This window comes from Balaenoptera physalus (assembly GCF_965194825.1).
Source record: "Balaenoptera physalus genome assembly, chromosome: 4".
In the NCBI taxonomy this organism is placed as follows: domain Eukaryota; kingdom Metazoa; phylum Chordata; class Mammalia; order Artiodactyla; family Balaenopteridae; genus Balaenoptera; species Balaenoptera physalus.
Window position 1 is genome coordinate 32,262,894 of NC_138891.1, and position 24,457 is coordinate 32,287,350.

General features: G+C 41.1%; 1 long non-coding RNA gene across 3 annotated transcripts in view; it reads right to left on the reverse strand.

Moving 5' to 3' along the window:
• Window positions 1–306: 306 nt before the first annotated feature.
• LOC309659726 overlaps window positions 307–24,457 on the reverse strand; it is a 94,112-nt gene continuing 69,961 nt past the window's right edge. The window contains exons 4-5 of one of the 3 annotated variants that reach the window (XR_014262912.1): window positions 23,133–23,254; window positions 307–20,750 (exon numbers count right to left, since the gene is read on the reverse strand). This is a non-coding gene — a long non-coding RNA (uncharacterized lncRNA). Of the gene's footprint in view, window positions 23,255–24,457 lie in introns of all 3 variants that reach the window. The other 2 variants (XR_014262911.1, XR_014262913.1) reach the window with 2 other exon arrangements.

Sequence of the window (24,457 nt, forward strand, 5' to 3'; positions counted from 1 at the left end):
TTATGTAACCTTTTGGTTCTGGCATCTTTCACTTAGTGTAATGCATTTGAAAATCATTGATATTGTAGTTTCCAGTTGTTGGCAATTATAAATAATTATAAATTATAAACGTTTCTATAAACATTTGGATATAGGTTTTTATGTGAACTTGAGTTTCATTTTTCTAGGGTAAAAGTAACTAGGACTGGGACTCCTAGTCATGTGGTTTGTGTATGTTTATTTCATAAGAAATTGCCGAACTGTTTTGGAGAATAGCTATACCATCTCACATTCTTTTTTTTTTTTTGAATATTGATTGATTGATTGATTGATTGATTGATTGATTGATTGCTGTGTTGGGTCTTCGTTTCTGTGTGAGAGCTTTCTCCAGTTGCGGCAAGCAGGGGCCACTCTTCATCGCAGTGCGCAGGCCTCTCACTATCGCGGCCTCTCTTGTTGCAGAGCACAGGCTCCAGACGCGCAGGCTCAGTAGTTGTGGCTCACGGGCCTAGTTGCTCCGCGGCATGTGGGATCTTCCCAGACCAGGGTTCGAATCCATGTCCCCTGCATTGGCAGGCAGATTCTCAACCACTGCGCCACCAGGGAAGCCCCCATCTTACATCCTTACCAGCAATGTCTGAAAGTTCCAGTTTGTCCACATCCTTGTCAGCACTTGGAAGTGTCAGTTTTGTTTTTATTCTTAGCCGTTCTAATAAACGTGTAGCAGTACCTTGTAGTTTTAATTTACATTTCCCTGATGACCAATATACTTTTTTTTTTAATTTATTTTTTATTTTTATTTTTTTGGCTGTGTTGGGTCTTTGCTTCTGTGCGAGGGCTTTCTCTAGTTGCGGCAAGTGGGGGCCACTCTTCATCGCGGTGCGCAGGCCTCTCACTATCGCGGCCTCTCTTGTTGCGGAGCACAGGCTCCAGATGCGCAGGCTCAGTAGTTGTGGCTCACGGGCCTAGTTGCTCCGCGGCATGTGGGATCTTCCCAGACCAGGGCTCAAACCTGTGTCCCCTGCATTGGCAGGCAGATTCTCAACCACTGCGCCACCAGGGAAGCCCTGACCAATATACTTTTGAGCATATTTTCATGTACTTATTCTCTACCTATGTATCTTTTTTTGGTGAAGTATCTGTCCAAATCTTTTGCCTAGTTTTATTGGGTTGTTTGTTTTCTTATTGCTAGATTTTAAGAGTTCTTTATATATTCTGGATACAAGTTCTTTGATGGATATGTGATTTCTAAGGATTTTGTCCCAGTCTGTAACTCGTCTTTTCATCCTCTTTAGCACGTCTTTTAAAGAACAAAGTTTTATATTTTTTTGAAGACCAATATATCAGTTTTTTCTTTTGCGGATCATGCTTTTGGTGTTTTATCTAGGAACTCCTTGCCCAATCCAAAGTCATGAAGACCTTCTCTTATGGTTTCTTCTAAAAGTTGTATAGTTTCACTTTTTACATATCTATGTATGATCCATTTTGAGTTAAAAATTTTTTAGAACTTTTTGGAAGGGGTTACTTGTTCATGGAAACCACCATGCTTATTTACATTTGGTCCCTGGTATATAAGCTTAGAGCTACAATATATCTTTATCAGAGGTAGACCCAGTATTCATGTTCTTTAACCAATGAACAAATATTTATTAACAATGGCATTTCACTTTCACTGGTGCCTTCTGAGCAATTTAGAAAGATCCTGGTTGGACATCCTGTGCTCCTAGTTCACATCTCTGGATTTCATCGTCCTCACCGCTATTCCCATGGAACCGAAGCTATTTGCATTAGCAGCCCACTGACCGATATCAAGGAGTCAGAGTCTGAAGGGGAAAGTAACTGTCTTATATCTCTCCTGAGTAAAATTCCATTTATTTTTCTCCTTGACAAAAAAAGACTCTATCTACACAAAGTGAAAAACAAAACAGAGATAATTGGTCGAGTAATTCAAATTTCCAAAGTTCTACTGATCTTCTCCATCTTGACCACGTGCATATTAGCATTCTACACAGAATCAAAAGCAGCTTGGAGGTCACCTCATCTTAGTCCTTCATGCGACCACTTAATCGAGCCAATAAGTATTATTGCTGAGAGCCTCCTATGAGCCAGAGGCTGAGTACATGCCAAATAAGAAAATCAAAGCCCAGCCAAGTGAAGGGAGCTGCCCACAGCCTGGGGCGTATCCAGGGGGCACTAAATCATGGCTCTCACATATCTCTCCACAACATCTTCCTCACCTTTCTCCACATCCTCCACAGGTCATAACACGCTGAGACTTCTCTCCCAGAGAGAGTCCCAGCCCCGTTGGTGAATGACAGGACATGTGTGTCTTTTGGTTTCAGGGAGTGGACTGCAGCTCAGGGATGTAGATTTTGGGAAAGAGATAGTGTTTGGGAAACGAGTTTAAAGAGAAGTCTTGAAAAGGAGGGCTGTGGTTTGGGGGGATGAGGTAACTAGAAAGAAAGGGGCAGGGGCTGTGGTTTGGAAAGAGCGTGTTAAGAAGGGAGGCTATGATTTAGGAACATTTTGAGAGGAGGTTCTATAGTTATTGAGAGGGGAGTATGGGAAGAGGTATGTGGTTAGGACAAGGGGGTTAAAAGAAAAGATAGGAGAAAGAAGAGTAGTTTTAAGAAGTGATCTGTGGACTCAGGCCAAGAGTTACTTATCTTAGACTCAAGTTTACAATTAGATACATTTCAAAATAGTACCTAAAAGAACAAAAGTACAGTTTTGGGTATTATGCAGTGAGTTTTGTTTTTTTGTTTTTGTTTTTTTTTAGTTTATTTTTGGCTGCGTTGGGACTTCGTTGCTGTGCATGGGCTTTCTCTAGTTGCGGTGAGCAGGAGCTACTCTTCGTTGCAGTGCGCGGGCTTCTCATTGTGGTGGCTTCTCTTGTTGCGGAGCATGGGCTCTAGGCGCATAGGCTTCAGTAGTTGTGGCTCACAGGCTCAGTAGTTGTGGCTTGCGGGCTCTAGAGCACAGGCTCAGTAGTTGTGGCGCATGGGCTTAGTTGCTCCGTGGCATGTGGCATCTTCCAGGACCAGGGCTCGACCCCTGTCCTCTGCATTGGCAGGCGGATTCTTAACCACTGTGCCACCAGGGAAGTCCCAAGTTTTTGTTTTTTTTTTAAACAATAACTTTGAATGTTTCCTCGTTTAAAATAAGTGTTTAGGTAACATTCTCTTGCATTAATGATGGTTTAAGAATGCCACAGGATTTGAATTTTTTCTCCTCTGTCGTGGCCGGGTGGAAACCCTACCTCTTTAAAGACAACCATGCAGGCAGAGCAGTATGCACTAGAGCTGGGATCACACCTGTCAAATAACAACCCAGCTGGGCACAGAGAGGTGGCAGCCTGAGCCTTGTTTGTACGTGGAATGAGAAAGAAATGTTCGGTCTTAGGTTAAGAAACTACCAAGTAGGAACTCAGATATGGATTCACTCCAGAGCCTGCAAAAAGAACAAACCAACAAGTTGGCCCTCAAAAATTTATGTACGTTCCTGGACTTCCCTGGTGGCACAGTGGTTAAGAATCCGCTTGCCAATGCAGGGGACACAGTTCGAGCCCTGGTCCAGGAAGATCCCACATGCCGCAGAGCAACTAAGCCCGTATGCCACAACTACTGAGCCCTCGCTCCACAACTATTGAAGACCGCACACCTAGAGCCCATGCTCCACAACAAGAGAAGCCACCGCAAGGAGAAGCCCGTGCACCGCAACGAAGAGTATCCCCCCGCTCACTGCAACTAGAGAAAGCCCGCCCGCAGCAACAAAGACCCAACGCAGCCAAAGAAAAAAATAGAATAAAATATAATGTTTAAAAAATAAATAAATAAATAAAAGGGATCCTTGCTTTAAAAAAAAAAAAAAAAAATTTACGTAAGTTCTTGAGGGCCAAGCCAGAAGAAAGACCTAGGAAGACCTCCAGATTCTTTGGTAGAGAAGAAAATACTTGGAACTTCGGTCACTCAAGTGAGTGCTCTCATATATTTATTTAAGATGCTGTTATGAACTGAATGTCTGTGTCCCCACCACCAAAATTAATATGTTGAATTCCTAGCCCTCACAATGTGATGGTTAGGAGGTGGGGTCTTTGGAAGGTGTTTAGATCATGAGGATGGAGCTGAATGGGTGAATGGGATTAGTGCTCACATAAAGGAGAGCCTGGAGAGCTCTCTGGTTCTCTTTCTGCCATCTGAGGACACAGCAAGAAGACGGCAGTCTGCAACCCAGAAGAGGTCCTCACCAAAACCCAAACATGCTGCCATCCTGATCTTGGACCACTAGACTCCAGAACTATGAGAAATAAATTTCTGTTGTTTATAAGCTAACCAGTATATAGTTTTTAACATAGCAGCCTAAACTAACTAAGACAAACGCCTGGTGGGTAAACAAATGTTCATAGCAGTGTTATTCACATTAGCCAAAAGGTGGAAACAACCCAAATGCCCATCAACTGATGGTAGATCCATACAGTGGTATATAATTTGACCATAAAAAGGAATGAAGTTCTGATAGATGCTCCAAAATGAATGAACCTTAAAAATATTATGTTAAGTGAAAGAAGCCTGACACAAAAGGCCACATATTATGTGATTCCATTTAGATAAAATGTCCAGAATTGACAAATTCATAGAGACAGAAAGTAGATTAGCAATTGCCAGAGGTTGGAAAGAGAGGAGTGAATATGGCGTTTCTTCTGAGGGTGTTGAAAGTATCCTGCAATTAGATAGTGGTGATGGTTGCCCAACTTAGTGAATAAAAAACTACTGAATTGTACACTTAAAAAAAACTAAAAACAAAAAAGGTGCCCATGGGACATATATCTCTTTCTGTTGTTTAAAAAAACAAAACAAGACAAAACCAACTATTCGTTCTGTAGCTGGCACTTCCCCTGCATGAGCACACTGCGCTCACCTCTACCCTACACTCCAACAGACAGGCGCACATAACGTTTCCCAGCTCTGGGCTTTTGCTGAGGCTGGTACGTCCATTGGTAGCCCTCTCCCTTTCTCTGCCCGTCAAAATCTGTGATCCCTTTGAATGCCACCCAATCCAGGAAACATTTTCCTCCCCTAGGAAGGCTCCTCTGTATGTTCAAACTCTCTGTTCACCCTTCTCTCTCTCACCGCCTTCAGCTTACTCCCTCCAGCATCATGGGATTTGTGTACCTGTATAAGCTTTACCTTGCCCTGCCCTGGAAGCCACTTGAGAGGCACAACCCTTGCACCTCCCATGCTAGCCCAGTGCCCGCCCCGTGCTAAGAAATGAATAGAAATGACCTCTAATGGGCATACCAGGTCACTCTTCAAGGCACACGAGTCCTAGTCTACCTCTCCTCTCTACTGCTCTTGGTTATAGGGGGACCCTTGTTTCTATCCTTCCACCCCTTACTGTTTCCATTCCCATAGGAGTAGAGTATGGGGCCTCAGCACCCAACACACCCCTCACTCCCCCCAAGGCCTCCTGCAGCCTCTTGGACCACATAAAATCCCCTCTGATTAATGCTTGAGTCCTATGATTAACTCTGAAAATGGTGAGGTCATTTTATTCTATTGTTGGTGCACTAACGTTAGGCCATGTCACCAGGCTGCACAGCGTCGTTCCTCTTTCCTCGCACCCCTAGCAGTGCACCAGCCTCTGATGTGGCCAACGCACCTAAAATCCGAGGGAAAGCAGCAAGGCTTACAGGAGCGGGAGAGGGGGTGCGGTTGGGGTAGGAACCCGGAGGCCCTGCAGCCAGCTCAGCCTGCCGAGCCTGTCGGTGGGCAGGAGGGCAGCTCTGCTAGAAGCACGGGATCTGTGTCTCTGTATTCCACGGACGGCAACGTTTCATCAGCAGAGTTTACTTTCCTCATTTCTTGGTTCCAACTTGGATTAACAAGCTAAACCTAAAGGCCTGTAAATAATTTTAGCCCAATTTACGAAGTTTGAATTTACATTTTCCTCATGATCGAGGCAAATTATTGCGAACTGAATCAGGTATTGAGTGTTAGAGAGCATTCTATTTAAATGAACCATGTGGTGAACTCATCTGTAGAGCCAACGGTCACTTCCTAGTTTATTTGGATGTAAGTTGGGGATTTTTGTGCATTGGAGTTCCTTCCAAGGAGGTAAAAGTTTTCTTAATAGGTACGAGGTGGACTTTGAAAAGTAGCTTATTTCTTATTACAGAAGAAACAGATGTTCCTATATCATGTGTGTTTTAAAACATAAAAGAAAAGACTGATTGAGAATTTATTATGCCTCAATCACGCTAACCACTCAATAAATAATGTTCAAATGAAAAATAAAATGAAAAAGAAATCACTCATATTCCCACAAGCCAGAGGTAACCACTGCTAACTTGGCGGTATCTGTCCTCCTAGCCTTTTCTGTGCGTATTTCCAGTGTATTGCTGTTTTATAAGCTGCTGTTTTCACTTAACAAGGCGCCGTGAACATTTTCCAGAGCACTAGCAAGTTGCAAGGTATTCCCTTGTTCAGTTGGATGCAATCTAACTGTATCTCAAATGCTGACCCACAGGCATCCTAGCCTAGGGAAGGAAGAGAGACCAACCAGAATTATCCCCTCTCTGTGAAGCTGCATGACACTACATTAACACTTTTCTGTCCCATCCAAAAATATTAAGCTGAGAGAGTAAAATACACAACCCCCAGCGAAAGGGACGCTGGAGCCAGTCTGTGAACATAGTACACGGCAGAAGTGTGTGTAGGTAGGTCACCTGTCTTGTGCTGCCTGCTGGGTGACATAGCTTGCTGGGTTTTTTTTTAAGCCTCTGGCCATGGGAGGAGCTGACGGCAGCTTGACTGGTCTCCTGCCAACCACGAGGAAAGAAAAAACCCACTCGTACTGTCCCTTATCACTGGGCCTGAGCCCCACAGATAAAGTCATTTCCTCCCTCACTATGTGTCATGGATTATAGACTCACAGTGTTTCCACTGACCTCTGTGATTGAGGAAGGATGGTTCTTTCCCAGGAGCACTAAATCTGCTTTGAAGTTCCCGCAAGGGGACTCAGAGGGTACAGAATGCTAAGCAGGCTGCCGTCTGCACAAAAGGGGTGCATAACCTTCCAAGTCAAAGCTCTCCTTCCAAGGTGATGTTCAAGAGTAATTTATATTCATGGATAAAGATACCAAAAGGAAGCTACAATTGGTAAATGGATCCAGCTCGCTCCTTGAGTCTATTAAGGGTTAGGATTTGATTTCCTTAGTTGGGGATGCAGTATAATAATTCTGCCTGGGAGTCAAAATGTCTCGGTTGCCGCCATTTCCTAGCCCGGTGACCATAGGAACCATAGTTCCTTGACTTCTCAATCATTCAAGTTCTTCAACTGATAATACAGATAATAATTACAAGTCTACATCAATTTCAAAGGGCATGTTGTCCAGATTGCATTAGGCAATGTGTACAGGCACTTAGCACAGTTTCCAGTTCACTGTAATGACTTCGTGAATGTTAACTATTTTTATTGTTATTGCAATTGAGCTCCGGTCTTGTATAATGGTAAGTGCCGTGTCTTATCGTGGTCTGGGATTTAACCTCAGGGTCTATATCTTCGAGATAAAACCACGGAGACTACACTCAGTCAACCAGGGAATCATCCCACAGACGTACCGCTCTTACTCCATTTTGAGGAATTGGAGGGTGGGAGGGAGAGACCAGTTTCTGTGATAGGAAATACTCTTGTGAAAAAAAAAAAGGAAAGAACTGATGAGGTAATTGAGATCAGTCCAATGTTATTTGTAAACTGACTCAGTTTAGCAGTTTCACAAAGATGCTAGATTGTGAAGCTTAAACAAAATGTGAAAATCACAGGGGCTTTCTGTGGCTTGACTTTACCACTTTATGTTACCGCAGTAACTCAGAATAGCTTGCCCCAAAGCTGCTGCCATCAATAGAGAATTTGGCAAATAGTTGTGGCTGCCATGTACCTCCTCCCTTATCCACCTTCTCGCACATGTGTGTAAAGTTGCCCTCCCACCTGACTCTCTGCTCCTACCAGCCCTACGAGGTCTTATTTTGCCTGAGACCTTCATGGACTCAACAGCTGGGCCCAGGCTGGACTCAGTGTTATCGAGACTTGGCAACTTCGCATTAATAGATCCAACCCCTGCAAGCAGCTCAGGATAGGAGTCCTTGCAGACTCTGAAGAGTCTGGAGCTGTCAGAAGGAGCCGGAGAGCTGGGATCCACAGGCATTCAGTTCTCACTTTCCCTCTTAATGGGAAAGTCACAGAAAGCCAAGCAAGAGTAATTCTCTTTGTTAAATACTGATCGCTATCTGTATTGGAACCATCAAATGTATGCCTGCCAACTGTCAGAGTCAGGAATTATTTTGTGGGATTTCAGAATCTCTAATCAAGAGTTTGTCTCTTTCATTCTCTTCCAAAACCTCCTTCCTTGCCATCACCAAAAATAAAAACAAAAAAGCCTACTTTCATAAACTCATGTGTCTTGTTCATAAAGATATTCCCAAAAGATGATGTACTTACCCTGAAAACTCCAGGTAACCACTCCTTCTCTCTGTAAGATTTTCCTTACCTCTTCCTTCTTCATTCCTCTCACCTTTGCTCAAACCCTCTCTCTCTCTCCTTCCTTCCCTCCTTCCCTTCCTTCCTTGCTTCCTTCCTTCCTTCCTTCCTTCCTTCCTTCCTTTTGATCTAACTTAAACTTTCTTGATGCTATTTAGGCCTATGAGATTAACCCATGCTAAGAGTTTTGTGAGATCCTTACCCAGTCTATGTACATCATTCCCTCGTCTCAGCTCAGTATTTTCCTTTAATTATTCACTATTGACGGCCTTTACAGACACACTGTGTAGTTCCAGTTTAAACAATGTGACGTGCAGTATAGATGTCTTCTTAAATTAGACGATCCACAACTTATAAGATAGCTAACTACTGAAACTGTTATTACTTGTGCCTACTTACAGATGAAGTGAAATATCTTGTTTAACATCCATTGTACAGCAATAATTATACCTGTTTGAAAATATCTCGATTTGGACTTGAGAAAAAAATAATTTTACGGTGCAACCACACTCAGTGACTATAGCAATTTTATGCTGGATGTATCCTAAACCCATTTTATTTCATTACTTGGAAGTATATATGTCAGAGTTAAGTTTTATAATTTTCCAAAATCTATCAATGATATGGAAATGATCAGACTATATTTTCAATTATAATTCTTTATCTAATGGTTTGTATGCTCATTGGGCTTAGCTCATCAAAACTTTTTTTCATCATAGCCAAATGATCAACTATGCTTGAACTGTACTTATATTTTAAATCCTAGGGCTAATTATCAATATAAATTTTTCATTATCCTTTTAATATGATGAGCCCTAGCAATAATATCAGTTAAATAAAGGACTGAAGAATCAGTTATATAAAGAAATGTTTAACTCTGAATTATCAGGGCAGCTGAAATCCCATAAGGCATTTTGAGCTTGTATAGGAACTATTTCCTCTGGGTGAACTCTGCCCTGCCCTGCTTGGACCCAGGGCACGGGTTCTTCGGCAAGTGGAACACAGACTAGATGTCAGTACCCACTTGCCCAGGCAACTGCACAGCCAGGCCCAGGAACAGGGTGTAAAAATTAGCTTAATTTACAAAGCTACTGATCTTTAATGTCCTCCATCCTGTTCATATCCATTTCTAGGGCCTAGGTCAGAAATGGGCATTCTGAACAGATGATAATCACAAGTTCTCAAAAAAAAAAAAGGGGGGGGGCATGGGAGATGGTAGAATCATGAGTGAGCCAAACTCATGAGGATATCTGAAAGGGTAAAACCAAAATTAAACAACACACTTCTGGGGTGAAGACCAATTGGGTATAGGCACATTGACTGTGTCTTATATGAGTTTCATGGGACTCCTGTTTTTGACTACTTTAAAAAAAAAAAAAAATCTCATGGAGATATAAGTTGATAAAGTCATCTCACAATATGATTTGGCAGTAACAGTCAGAAATTTGAGTGTGCAAATTCAAAGAATGTTGACTCTTTGACCCAGCAATTTCATTCTTGGACTCTATCCTAAAGAAATACTCACATATACCTATGAACTGTACAAGGATTGCAGCAATGTCTCCAACAGCAAAAAATTGGAAACTAGACAAAAATATCATGAATAATGGGTTGGTTAAACAAATTGTGGTATGCCCACATTACAGGATACAATGTAGCCATTCATTAAAAATAGTAAGACAGTTCTATTGAACTGACAGGGAATTAGATGAAATACATATATATTTATATATTGACGAAACCAAAACAACAAGTTATAGAATAGTAGGAATCCCATTAACATAAGAAATGTGTGTGTTGCATGTGCAAATGCACGTGTGTGTAAAAGCTGACAGAGGTATCTGGGAGGACATATTCCTAAATTATCATCTCTGAGGAAAGAAATGGGATCTGATGGGAGGAAATAGAGATAGGAAAGTAGAAAATTGGAGAAGGGGATTATTGGAAGACATTTACTTCCTCTTTATACACCTCTGAAATGTTTACCTTTTTTAAAACAATTAGCATGCATTGCTTTTGTGATTTAAAAGTCACTTTAAAGAAACTTGAAAGGACTAAAAAAGAAAGAAAGAAAAATGATCACTTGTAATTGGATCACCCAAACACAACTATTTTTATTTTTGCGTACTGTTTTCCAGGCTTTTATTATGGGCCTAAATATGTGTAAAACATACAAAATTGCAAAATTATATAAGAATGTCTGTACATGATCATCAAATTTAAAATTTTTAGTATAAACTACATAACTGTAGTCTATGAATTGTCATTTTGTTGCAAATAACTATCATCTGGTATTTGGTATTGATACATTTACATTCAATCATTGTACCAGAATGTAAGTACACATATTGGCTGCTTTGGACTTTATACAGTTCTCATAAATAGTGCAAAAAAAATAAGTTTATAACATGTTAGCTCTTTGAATTATATCTTTGAGGAAAATTCTAAATAGCAGAAGTATCAAATTAAACAAGAATTTAAACATTTTATGGCTCATAATATACATTGCCAATTTTCTTTTCCAAAGGATAGTTCTAATATTATTGCCACAAAATAATGTTTTGCTTTTACTCTATCCTCATTAGCATTAGGTATTAAATTTTAAAACTATTTTGGAAAAAGTTGAACAATATATTTTTGGAATAAATTATAAATTTGAATTTCCCTTGTGCTGATTTGTTAATTGCACCTGGTGAATTGACCGTTCAGGTCTTTTTTCTATTTATTTATCTAAAAATTTTTTTATTAGTAAAAATAATAACAAATCCTACTGAGTGTTTATCAAGTGGCACTGTTGTAATTACTATACAGGCAGCTCACATTTTAAGTTCACAAAGCCCCAGTAAGTATTACTATTGCCACTATTTTACAGATGAAGAAATTAAGACCTAAATAGTTTCACATCATAGGAAGTCCAACATCAGGGCTAAGGCTCTTGTTCTCACCACACTATATGACCTCATATCAATATGTTAATTAAGATATCATCCTTTTATCTGCCACATTTGTTAAAATATTTTCCCAGTATCGTGCATTTTTTGTGTTCTCATGTTTTTATATGCAGAACATATTAATATTCTTATAATAAATTCAATTTGTTTTTGTCTTTGTAATTTCTTCTATCATTTCTAAGCTTATAAAGATATCCCTGCTCTAGAGATGTGAGAAATTTTCCTTCCAGTGTATATATGTAGTATGTATGAATATATGTATTTGTATGTGTATATACACATACACATAAACATATACATACATGCAAATTCTGTAACCCACGTGGACATTATCTTGGTGCACAGTATGAGACATCTAGGGATTTTTTTTTTTTTTACCCTGACACTGCTGCTGGGCAGAGAATTCCTCTGCCACTGTCCAGATGAGATACTGAGCTACCAGGATTTAAATCTTCAACTTACCTTTGCTCCAAGTGATATGATTAAGCCAAGATTATTTAACTCAAGCCCCAGTGAGTCATTCCAAACCCTTGAATCATTCTGACAGACCTGACAAAACTTCTGCTGAATTACTGCCTTGGAGAATTCTTTGCATGACTAGTTGAACATTGGATGTCTGCAAGCCTTATGATTAATAGCTCTTCATCATCTGGGCACACGTCTGACCTAATGGGCACACCCATTTTATTTCCAAAGAGAAGAAATATTTTCAGTGTTAAATTAGTAGGTGCCAGTTGGTGCTAAAATGTAGATCATTAGAATAATGCATATAGTGTGTTACCATATGCATGTGGGGAAATATATATCTTCCATATATAGAAAAAAGGATAGATATATGTTAAGATATAGATATGGGTAGAGACCTAAGTAGACATTTGATATAAATGTAGATATAGATGTATAGATACATAGAAAGATACATACAAATAACTGGTCCAGGGGGGTTGCCTCTGGGCAAGAGAATCAGATGTCTAGGGCTGGTGAGGAGTGACTGAGATTTTTCACCACTTAACCTTATGTAACTTTTGAGTTTTGTTTCATGTGCCTATATGACCTATTCACAAATAATTTTTATATTAAAAATAATGAAAGTTAAGTTAAGGCATTTCACTGGGGATGTGGTAACATTTTCTAGTTACCTTATAGAAATAATGCAGGGTCGATGATATGAGAGCTTGCTGATTCCAAGGTGGTTGGTAACATCCTGCATTATACAAAATTTAACATTCAGTATGCTCTCATATGAATCCAGCAGTCTGTTTTGGTTGTAGGGAACTACATTTCCCAGGTTTCTTTGACCTCTGGTTTCCATCTAGGTTCAGCCCATGGAAGGCTAGGACACTAGAATGAAGGATGGAAGGAAGGAAGAAAGCAGGGTATTTTTCTCTATTTCCTGGGTTATTTCCAGCACCAGTTATATGGTCTCAGCTCCAACTGGGAAGCCTCAACTATGGTTCTGGGTCTCACTGGAAGACCCTGATTTCTGGGCTCTGATAATGCCACTTCCTATCGTCCCTCCGGCATTAAGCTGGGAGCAGCTTCCTACTGTTGCAACCTCTGGAATCCTGCTCTGGATTCCATGTTCGGCTTCTCAGTCCTTCCATTTCCTAGGGAACCAATTCTCTATATTAAATTCCCTCTGTTGGAAAAACCTGGAATGGCTTCTGTTTTTCTGGTCAGAGAGCCTGACAGATCTACTTCAGAAGTACACATTTTCTAGTTCTTGCTTTACAATCCCTTGCCCTCAGGACTCTTTCATATAATATACGATCTTGGGTTCAGATAGCAGAACTCCAAACACATGGAGCATGTCGTGTTTGGCACTCCACCCCTATGTTTCACAACTGCCATTCTTTATCATTGCCCAATGTTGTAGATGGCTTTTTCAATGACACTCTTAGTAGATACACATTTAAGAATAACAGCCTCTGCATTCTTTTCAGAACCAGAACACTTAGGGCATTAAATGTGGAAACTCCTCTGGTCAGACTTTTCCTTCAGGCTCTGGCTGAGCTATGGAAACTCGGATTCAGAGCTTCTCCCTGAGAGAGATTTTAGGGGGAAATGACAACGTGGTGCTCAAATACAGACACTTCCTTTCTCAGCTGGCTTTGTTTCAAGCTGCTCTAGCATAAGGAATCAAAATCCCATTCCACCTGTTCTTCAGGAAAGACAATTAATCTTGTCCAAGCCAGTGGCCTTTATTTAAAGATCATGGGTCTATCTTCTGTCACCACAGGGTACTTGCTAAAGTTTAACCTAAGCCTAACTACCACAGATGATTTATAGGTTCATGAGAGTTTGCTAACAAATTGTTGTAAATGATTGGGTTTTCTCAATTCATAAGTTATCCAAATTATGTTCTGGCCTGGTACGAGCCTTACCATTCTTCATGATGACAAGCAGTGCCTGACTCAAGCCTTCTTACTTATGCAAGGCTCTCACATCACTGCCCTTCTGGACTCAGTGGGACCCCGCCCTTCCTCACCACCCCTGCGCCTGTCGCTTCTTTCCTCCTGCTGCAGGTGAGAATGTATTTCCCTTCTTCCCTCACAATCCCCTTCCCTGATGCTGACCCAATCCTTCTACCCCCAATCACATCAATGTGGAGCGAATCTGAACTCCTGCACCTCACCCCACTTCAGCCGTAGAAACTGTCCCCATGCCCATCCCTCTACTTTTAGCCTTTGGGCCAGTGCCACCCGTTCTTTCACTGATCCTGTTAATGTCCCCATGCTGCCACCCCAAAGGCCTGTCCCTCCAACAAGATGCCCTTAGCCCTGACACTATCCCTGACATAGAAACAAACAACCCCAGCTGTTAAACATCCCATCTGTGAAGGTCCTGGTATCTATCTCTCTTAGTCTTTTAACTGCTCCCCACTAATCTTCACCTCCTCTCTCCAATATCCCGTCCATCAATTGTTACCCCTGGCCTGACCTGTCAGAGGTGAAGGAGCAGATTTGCAGGGATGCCAATGAAGTTTAATCTCCAGGCGTCCTCGCACAGCTCCCTTCCGAGGTCCCATGTCTAATTTGGTCTTCCTAATTGTGTATTCGTCTACTTAGAGAAGACCCCCATATGTTATAACCTCTGGCCACCACAAAACCTGGCCCTGCCCCTGTGTGGGTGATCATTCCCTTGATTATCTTGGAATTAGGGGAATGTTCCCACTCCATCTGCCTGCTGCTTCTAGGAAAAAAGTGCTTCTAGAACCACAAGTTGAACTTTGCATGCCCTCAACCTTAGACACAGTGTTAAACCTGGTGGTTAGTTTTAATTATATGGCCAGTGCTTTGTTACAGCTACTTTTTTAGATTAAATAGGTTTTAGCTGATTGGCTTTGGAAACCAACCACCGAAAAAGTGACTTGTAAACAAACTTCTGGAATGTAAGCCATTTCTAAATTGCGGGCTTCAGGGACTTAACATTAACGAAAGCCCATAAACCACGTGTGGAAATCTATGTATAAATACTGACATTTTGTCACATGAAAAAAGTTACTCATTAAATTCAATCAAAGGACATAGCAAAATTTGCAATATCCAACAAGTCATGATGTGTAATTATAGCAATCAGTCATCTGTATTTTCTGGGGCAGTTTCCATTTTAAATGTTCTGCTCTATGATCACCCTGGATGACTCTCTAGTTCATCATTATAGACCCAGAAACTAGTACAGTGCCTGGCACACAGCAGGCACTCAAGCAATGCATGCAAAATGAATGATTGTATAATACTGTTTGGCAGAATATGTGCTTTGCTATGGGTTTTAAAACTACGGTCACTGACTATTTTTATAATGGGCATATACAAGCAACTTAACAAATCTTTTTATGACTTTTAAGTCTATATGTTGGCAATTATGCAAATGTATTTAATTTTCCAAATCTCATCTGCAAAACAAAATGGCTTGGATTTCAACGGAAGACGTAATATATACATTAATGTCTCTATCCTCAGTGAAACAATTCTTTCCCAGACGATTATACAGCCTCTTCCAGAATATTGTGTTTATTTTCTTATTCATGCGGAGGAATGCTTTTGTATCAATTTTGGCATGTAAATAGTTTTATTTTTAAATAATCTGTATAGTTACAGCATTCTAACCTCCCACATAGTTCTGCTAAATGCTACAATTCCGTTACACACACTCCAATTTTTAGTCTAAGAACTCATTAACTTTCAGTGAACCTATGGATTCCCTCCAGCAAGTAGATTAACAAGGTGAGTATGATGAAGAAAAATTTTTATGTAAATTATCTTAATCCTTCTAAGAATCCAAAAGGATTAATTATAATAGAGTGATGACCAGGAATGTCTTTGATTTCTGTATTCCTGGACCACACCAGGATTACAGATTGGTTGCAGCTTCTCCACTGCCTCTTGTCCCTCCTTTTCTACCCCTTCACCCCAACGAGAGAAGTTAAGAGTCAACTGTTGGTGTTTGGGGAACACATTTGGAAAAAAAATAGCAAGCAGTTTTTTGTTTTTTTTTTTTTAATTTCAGATTGAAAATAACTTCTTGGGTCTAGGAAAATTTATAGCTTTGGAGCTAGTTTGGGGATGGAACCATTCATTTCTCCATCAGAATACCAGTCATTAGCACACAGATATGTTCTCCTGATACCATTGGTCCTTCTCCCCACCCCGTCTCCCACCCAGCCAAGAACACTCCAGAAGAAAGTTCTTTTCCTGTCCTCTTTTATTCACTACAAGCGAATTTTCATCCCAAGTCATACAAGAGCATATCAGCAAATCTCTTGGTCCTGTATTGCAACATATGTGGGTGTCCACTTCCTTTCCTAACTTTTAAAATAATCCCTTCCACCTTTATTCCTGATCTTTGACCAACAGAGTGAGAGATACAGCCAACTTCCTTCTCCACAGAGCATGACTCATGCCTTTCATGGCTGGGAACTTACCTGGAACAGACACAGAATGTGATAGATCTTACAGATTATTATTTTTATAAGTACATGAGTGGTCTCCACACAAGCTAGGAAAGTTGCTGAAAATCTGGAGAGGTTTTCAGAATACCTGAAAACCAGATTCCACTTAGCCATCCTTTGAAGAAAAAAGCTTCAGGCATTTCAAAGGAGCAGATCTTTCAGACAGCTGGCTGCTCCTTCTGCAAAGCAGCTCCCATCCCTGTCCCCCACCCCCACCTCCCCATCAGAGGGCTATTAGAATACTGTTTAAAATGGTGGTGGTTTTTCAGAAAATACCAGGTTCTCCCACTTCAAAGAACAGCCAGCAGAGCCGTGAGTTATTGCTTCTTCCTGGGGAGTTCTCCCTGCCGGAGTGTAAGGAGACATTCTCATCTTTCCCTATTCTTCCCAGGCAGAAGGAGAGGATTTTCTTCCTTCCTAGTTCTCTAAAGTAGCCCAAAGAGAATTCCTTGCGAAGAGCACTTAAAGCAAGATTTCAGAAGATCTCAGGTCTACGACCTTGTTTTATGGTTAGAGAGGAGGAAAAGTGGGAATTGTGGAGGAGGAGGGCAGTGGTGAATTTAGTGCTTTTAAAAAACCATAATTCAAAAAGAGTCATGTGCCACAATGTTCACTGCAGCTCTATTTACAATAACCAGGACATGGAAGCAACCTAAGTGTCCATCGACAGAGGAATGGATAAAGAAGATGTGGCACATATATACAATGGAATATTACTCAGCCATAGAAAAGAAATGAAATTGAGTTATTTGTAGTGAGGTGGATGGACCTAGAGTCTGTCATACAGAGTGAAGTAAGTCAGAAAGAGAAAAACAAATACTGTATGCTAACACATATGTATGGAATCTAAAAAAAAAAAAAAAATGGTACTGATGAACCTAGGGGCAGGACAGGAATAAAGACGCAGACGTAGAGAATGGACTTGAGGACACGGGAGGGGGAAGGGTAAGCTGGGACGAAGTGAGAGAGTGGCATGGACATATATACACTACCAAATGTAAAATAGCTAGCTAGTGGGAAGCAGCCGCATAGCACAGGGAGATCAGCTCAGTGCTTTGTGACCACCTAGAGGGGTGCCATAGGGTGGGTGGGAGGGAGACGCAAGAGGGAGAGGATATGGGGTATATGTATGTGTATAGCTGATTCACTTTGTTGTACAACAGAAATTAACACAGCATTGTGAAGCAATTATACTCCAATAAAGATGTATTAATTAATTCGTTAATTAAAAATTAAAAACAGAGCACACTAGTGAAATAGATCATTTTCTCCCCTGCAGGAAGGGGGTGGGGGCAGGGCAGGGAGTGAGGCAGCCTCTTGATGACCTTGGTGCCTGGGTACTGGAGGAAGAGGAAGCAGTTCCATCTAGTTCCACAGAGATGGCCATGAAACTCTTTGCTCACTTACTTCCAGCCAGTTGGGGTCTTTAATTATCAGTCTGTGCTCACAGAAAAGGAGAACTCAGCGAGAGGCTGGGAACCAGAGCTCTAAACACTAAATCGTTTTGCCTAAGGCTTGCTGGGGCACCTGATGAATTCTTGACCTTGTTCATAAAACTTTTTTCCAGCAAAGTCAAATGGAGCAACTTTAACACTTTTGAATATTTGACTATATTAACCATCTTGCCTTTTAAAGCAACTTTCCACTTAGAGCAGGAGCCTCCATCCTTCAGCCCTGGGAGAGACAACAACAATCTCTGTTACCCAAGTTGGGAAACCAGAAGCAAATTGTCAGTGGACTCAGAACACCTCCTTTCCAATTCTTCTTGGTCCTTCTCTGAATAACTGAGCACAAGCTCTGTCTCAGAAGCCATGCTGGGATGCAGTAGGGCTTGTCCCCTCCCTCCCTCAGTAGCTGCTTGATCTCCATGCCATTTCCTAAAGAAGGATCTCCATGCTCTTAAGAAAAGGTAGGGATACTCAAATCTTTAAGCATCAGAGAAATGACAATCAAAACCAGTGAGGAGGTACCACTTCAGAACCACTAAATAAAAAAGACAGACAATAAGTCAGACAGAGAAAGACAAATATCGTATATCGCTTATATGTAAAATCTAAAAAAATGGTAAAAATGAACTTATTTACAAAACAGAAATAGAGTCAACAGATGTAGAAAACAAACTTATGGTTACCACGGGGGAAAATGGGGGGAAAGGGATAAATTGGGAGATTGGGATTGACATATACACACTACTATATATTAAATAGATAACGAATAAGGACCTACTGTATAGCGCAGGGAACTCTTCTCAATATTCTGTAATGACCTATATGGGAAAAGAATCTTGAAAAGAGTGGATATATGTATATGTATAACTGATATACTTTCCTGTACAGCAGAAACTAACACAACATTGTAAATCAACTATATTCCAATAAAAATTAATTTAAAAATAAAGACTAGCTTTTTGGTGGGGATGTGGAGAAATTGAAATTCTCATATATAGTGGTGGAAATGTAAAATGGTGCAGCCATTGTGGAAAACAGTCTGGGATTTCCTCAGAAAGTTAAACATAGCGGTACCATATAACCCAGCAGTTCTATTCCTAGGTATATTCCCAAGAGAAATGAAAATATGTCCACATAGAAACTTACACATAATGCTCATAACAATGTTCTTCATAACCACCAAAAAAGAGTGGAAGGACCCTAACTGTCCATCGACTGTTGAGTGACAAATAAAATGTGGTATATTTATACACGGGGAAATTATTCAACCATATAAAGGAATGAAATACTGATACATGCTACAATATGATAAGTGGAAGTGATAAGCATTATGAGAAGTGAAAAAAGCCAGTCACAAAAGACCACACATTGTGTGATTACATTTCTATGAATTATCCAGAATAGGCAAATCCATAGGTACGAAAAGTAGATTAATAGTTGCCAGGGGCTAAGGGGTGGGTAGGAGAATGGGGAGTGACTACTGACAGGTACAGGTTTTCTTTCTGGAGTGATGAAAATATTCTGGAATTAAATAGTGGTATTGGTTGCACAATTCTGTGAATATACTAAAAACTGTTGAATTGTATATTTTAATGGATGAATTTTATGGTACATAAATCATATATCAATAAAGGTGTAGGAAGGAAGGAAGAAAGGAAAGAAGGAAGGAAGGAAGAAAGGAAGGAAGGAAGGAAGAAAGGAAGGGAGGAAGGGAAGAAAGGAGGGGAGCAAACTGGTTGGGATAAACACTGACTTTGTTTAATCTTGCCCCCTCAATATATGTTTCCCCAACAAGCCCCTCCCAGAAGTTATGCGGAGGGAAGGCCCTCTTCCTTTAATTGATCAAATTTGCCCCCAGGAAATGAAGTCTTTACAGCCAGTCAAGACCTCCAACCTCCTTGTAATTCCTGAGGCTGACCTCAGTCACATCCCCCTGCCCCATCACAGCGGCTCGGCCACCCTGCTAAAGGCTTCCCCCAGAGCCCTGCCCTGGGCGCTCTGCTTGCAAGACCCTGTCAGGGTTTGCCGGTCACCTCCAGGCCGTCAGAGCTTACCATTGCTCTCTGGTTGAGAAAAGTCCAGCCTCCTGCCTAGACAGGTAACCAGTCCTGTTCAGACTCACCTAGATAGCTGTCTCTGACTCAGGCAGAGTGGAGGGTGAACTGGCTATTAGACTTCTGCTTCTTTTACTGACCTGACCTGGCCTGCGTTTGGCTTTCCCATCGAACCTCTGTGTTGGGGTTTTTACTCTCCTCATCATGGTTACGTGGCCCCAACCTGCTATGCGTGAGCCAGGAGAAGCTAGCTCAGCAATACACACCCAACATCTCCAGTTTCTCCTACTCAACCCCAGGTAAATTCAGGGTGGCTCCTGATTAAACTTTGAAAGAATTGCTCCTCTCAGCCAGGCGCTTAGTATCTACAATTCCACTTAATCTTCACGACAGCCCCGTAAAGAAGGTATTATTATCCCCATTTTTCAGGAACAGGAAACAGATTCAAAGAGGGTAAACAACTTAAAGTCATGTGGATTAGAGTCAGGATTCCAACACAAAACTGTCAAAGCCCATGCTCTTTCTGCTTCCTCAGATAACAATTCCTTTCCTTGGTTGAGCACCTGTCATGTGTCAGGTAGTGTTCCAAACATATTAAAAATATTATTTCATTGATCCTCACAACTATCCCATGAGAGAGGTATTAGCCTCCCATATAAATAAATGAGGAAACTGAGGTTCAGAGTGATTAAGTAACTCTTTCGAGATCATATGTATTTATCACTCACTGAATGCATGGGAGCTTGGAAAGATTTTTGCTGTTCTTGGTTAAGGTGAAAGATGCAAATGGTGCTGTCCTTTTTCCCCTTCCTCTTGCCTTTGATCAGCTGTCCTGGGACCATGAAAGAAAGACAAAAAAGAAAAAAGAAAAAGTCAGAAATATTTTCCCAAACATCAACCTGCTCAAGAAAAACCTACCTTCAGATCTTCTGTTATATAAGAAAATTAAAGTTCTATTTGTTTAATCTGCTGTGGGTAGGTTTTCTGTTAATTGTAGCTAAACATATTCCTAACTCACACAGGAGGGTCCAATTACCACCTTCTTACAGATTAAGAAATAGATTAAAGGGGCACAAAGAGATTAAGTATTTTTCCAAAGCCACACAAATAGTGACTGATAGTTGACCCCCCTATTCTTCTCTTAATAACTTAACTTCCAAGGTTATAGCTGGGCACACCAGCAGAAGGTCACATTTTCCAGGCTTCCCTGAAGTTTTGTGGGCCATATAACTATATTTTTGTTAGTGGGATGTGAGCGGAAGGGAGGCATGTGATTAATTTCCAGGTCATGCACTCTAGTTCCTTTTTTCTTCTTCCCACGGGTGGTGATGATGAACCATCTTCAATCACAGGGACCAGGTTAATGACTCGGGAGATGGCAGAGCAACAAGATAGAAGGAACCTGGGTTCCTGAATGACCTTATGAATTAGAGCTGCCCTACATCCTGGGATCATCTACCAAATTAGACTTTTAAGTGAGAGAGAGATAAACTTCTATCTCATTTAAGCCACTGTGTTTTGCTATCTCTTTAAATCACCACCATCTTAAGTAATACCGCGGCTAATAAATTTTCAAACACAGGCCTGTTTAATTCCAATTTGGGTAATTTCCACTACAACTCCCAATACCTAAATCAGAGACTGCAAACCCCAATGCCTACACACGCTAGGTAAATAACAAATCAGTGAAGAAGTCTAACTATGACTGAGTTCTCACTATGGGTGAGAACTATGGTGAACTAGAGAATACATCTGGGGTTGCTATGTGGTTACCAAACTATTTCCTTTCCTTCCTGATAGACCATATTTCTCAGCTTTCCTTGTAATTAGTTGGGGCCATATGACTGAGTTCTGGCCAATATCATGTGGACAGAAGGAATGAAAGCTACATCCAGGCCTGGCCCATGAAAAAAGTTTCTGTTCAATCATGCACTCTTTTCTTCCCCAAACTGAAGTGGTGAAGATGCCCAGGGAAATCTTGGGAGCCATGCAATGATGCAACGGACATGACAGAGCCATAGGATAGAAGAAGCTGGATCCCTAGGTCACCACTTAGAGAGGAACTACCTAAATTACACTGACATGTAGATTTTGACATGAGACTGAGAAACAAAGTTTTCTCAGGTTGATTCATTACACGCTCAGGTCTATTGTAACCACAGCATTGGAGAGCGTCCCCTAATACACAAAGGCAGCCCCTGTAGGAATATCGGCCTAGTACTGCCAGATGGTTGGACATTTTTAAAAGAGAAGACAGAAATCCTTATATTATTAGAAAGCTGCTGATTATCAGTGTTAGCTAATACTGTGAAGGTCAAACATGACAAAGATCCAGATCTATCCCAGGGACTACATGTTTGTCCCCTCTGCCTCAGTATAAGAGTTGGGTCCCCTAATCCTGGGACTTCAGGCAGCCTCCCCACTGACCCCAGGCTTCTGAGGTACAGATTCAACTGTCCCTGAGAATCCAATGGAGGTTTCCAATCCTTTCCACTCAGTTGGTTATGTGGGCTTATTAAGCTCTAAGTCAATGGCCTTTGGAATATAACTGTGGAAAGCAGGAAAACACCTATTATCTACAGCTATTCTCTCAATGGATACAAGTAATTTTGCCAAACATTCACCTGGATCTCCAGTGTTTCTCTTGCATCCATATATTCTTTTTTCTTTTTTAACTTTTTTTTTTAATAGATTTATTTTACTTATTTATTTATTGGCTGCATTGAGTCTTCGTTGCTGCGCACGCGCTTTCTCTAGTTGAGGCGAGCGGGGGCTACTCTTCGTTGCGGTGCGAGGGCTTCTCTTGTTGTAGAGCACAGGCTCTAGGCACGTAGGCTTCAGTAGTTGTGGCACGTGGGCTTCAGTAGTTGTGGCTCGCAGGCTCTAGAGCGCAGGCTCAGTAGTCGTGGCTCACGGGCTGAGTTGCTCCGCGGCATGTGGGATCTTCCCGGACCAGAGCTCGAACCCGTGTCCCCTGCATTGGCAGGCGGATTCTTAACCACTGCACCACCAGGGAAGTCCCCACATATTCTTAAAATTAATCCTGATAATGCCTACAATTACATTCACCAACATGAAACTATTTCTAAATGTTTCTCTATTTAGCCACCTGCCATAATTCTTTCCACTTAGTAAGGTCCAATTCAAAGGTTATCTCGTCTATGGAGTCTTTTCCGTAAAGGTCTTTGCCTCTCCCCAGGCGAAATTCACTCACCTCTCCCCGATGTACTCCAGCTCTCTCGCCCTGCCGAAGGAACATGTTTCCCTTCCAAGGTTTGAACTCCCGAAGAGACCACAACATTTTCCTCTTCATAGAATCAGTTCCTGGAATGACACCTGACTCATAATTAGTGCTCAATACAAGGGCTTAGTATTTGTTTTGTGGTTGTTGTTATGTTACTTTATTGTTGTTTTGTTTCACTTTGTGTGCACCTTAAACAATGGTTCATCATAATGGTGCCCTGCATTGTGTGGAAAAAGCTTGTCAAGGAACCAAGAGCATTGTCTGCAATAATTGAATTCAGAAACGTTGACTATCTTAGCTAGTTAGAAGAGCAGACTCTGGAGCCAGACTGCCTGCGCTCCTATTCCATTTACCAGCTGTACAACTTTGGGCAAGTTACTTACCCTCTCTGTCCCTCAGTTTCCTTAACCATAAAATGGGAGCAATAGTAATAGTGCTAGTGTATTCATTTGCTAGGGCTGCCATAACAACATGCCACAGACTGAGTGGCTTAAACAACACAAATTTATTGTCTAACTGTTCTGGAGGCTAGAAAAGCCTACAATCAAGGTGTTGTCAGGATTGGTTTTCTCTGAAGGCTGTGAGGGAAGGATCTGTTCCCAGCATCTCTCCCTGAGTTGTAGATGGCTGTCTTCTCCCTGTGTCTCTTCACATTGTCTTCTCTCTATGTGTGTCTGTCTCTGTCCAAATGTCCCCTTTTTTTAAGTATACCAGTCATATTGGGTTAGGGCCCACCCTAAAGATTTCATTTTAACTTGATAACCTCTATAAAGATGCTATCTGCAAATAAGGTCACATTTGGGGTATTGGGGGCGTTAGGATTTCAACGTATCATTTTTTGTGGAGCGGGACACAATTCAACCCATAACTATATTACCTGATCAGATTGTTGTGAAGATTAAATTAGTTAATACAGGCAAAACATTTAGAATAGTCCCTGGCACACCACAAGCACTCAAAAACATTAGCTGATGGTATTAGGCATCTTAAAATTTTGTTATACCAAGGTGACCCACCCTTAAAAATACATCGGTAAAAATTCCGCTATTCCAGGATAGTTTTAAGGGAGTAGCTGAAGAGAGGTAGGGGTGATTTCCGTTCTTGATCTTAGAATACAACAAAATGAAAGAAGTGCCAGTTCCTGACATGGATAATACAAAAGAAGATAGGACAAGAGATAGGAAATCATTGCACTCATCATAAGCTTGAAAATGACTCAATTTGAGGGATATGTCATACATTGAGAGGCACACCACAGTTAGAATTTGTCCTTTGATTTATTATTAAGTATTATT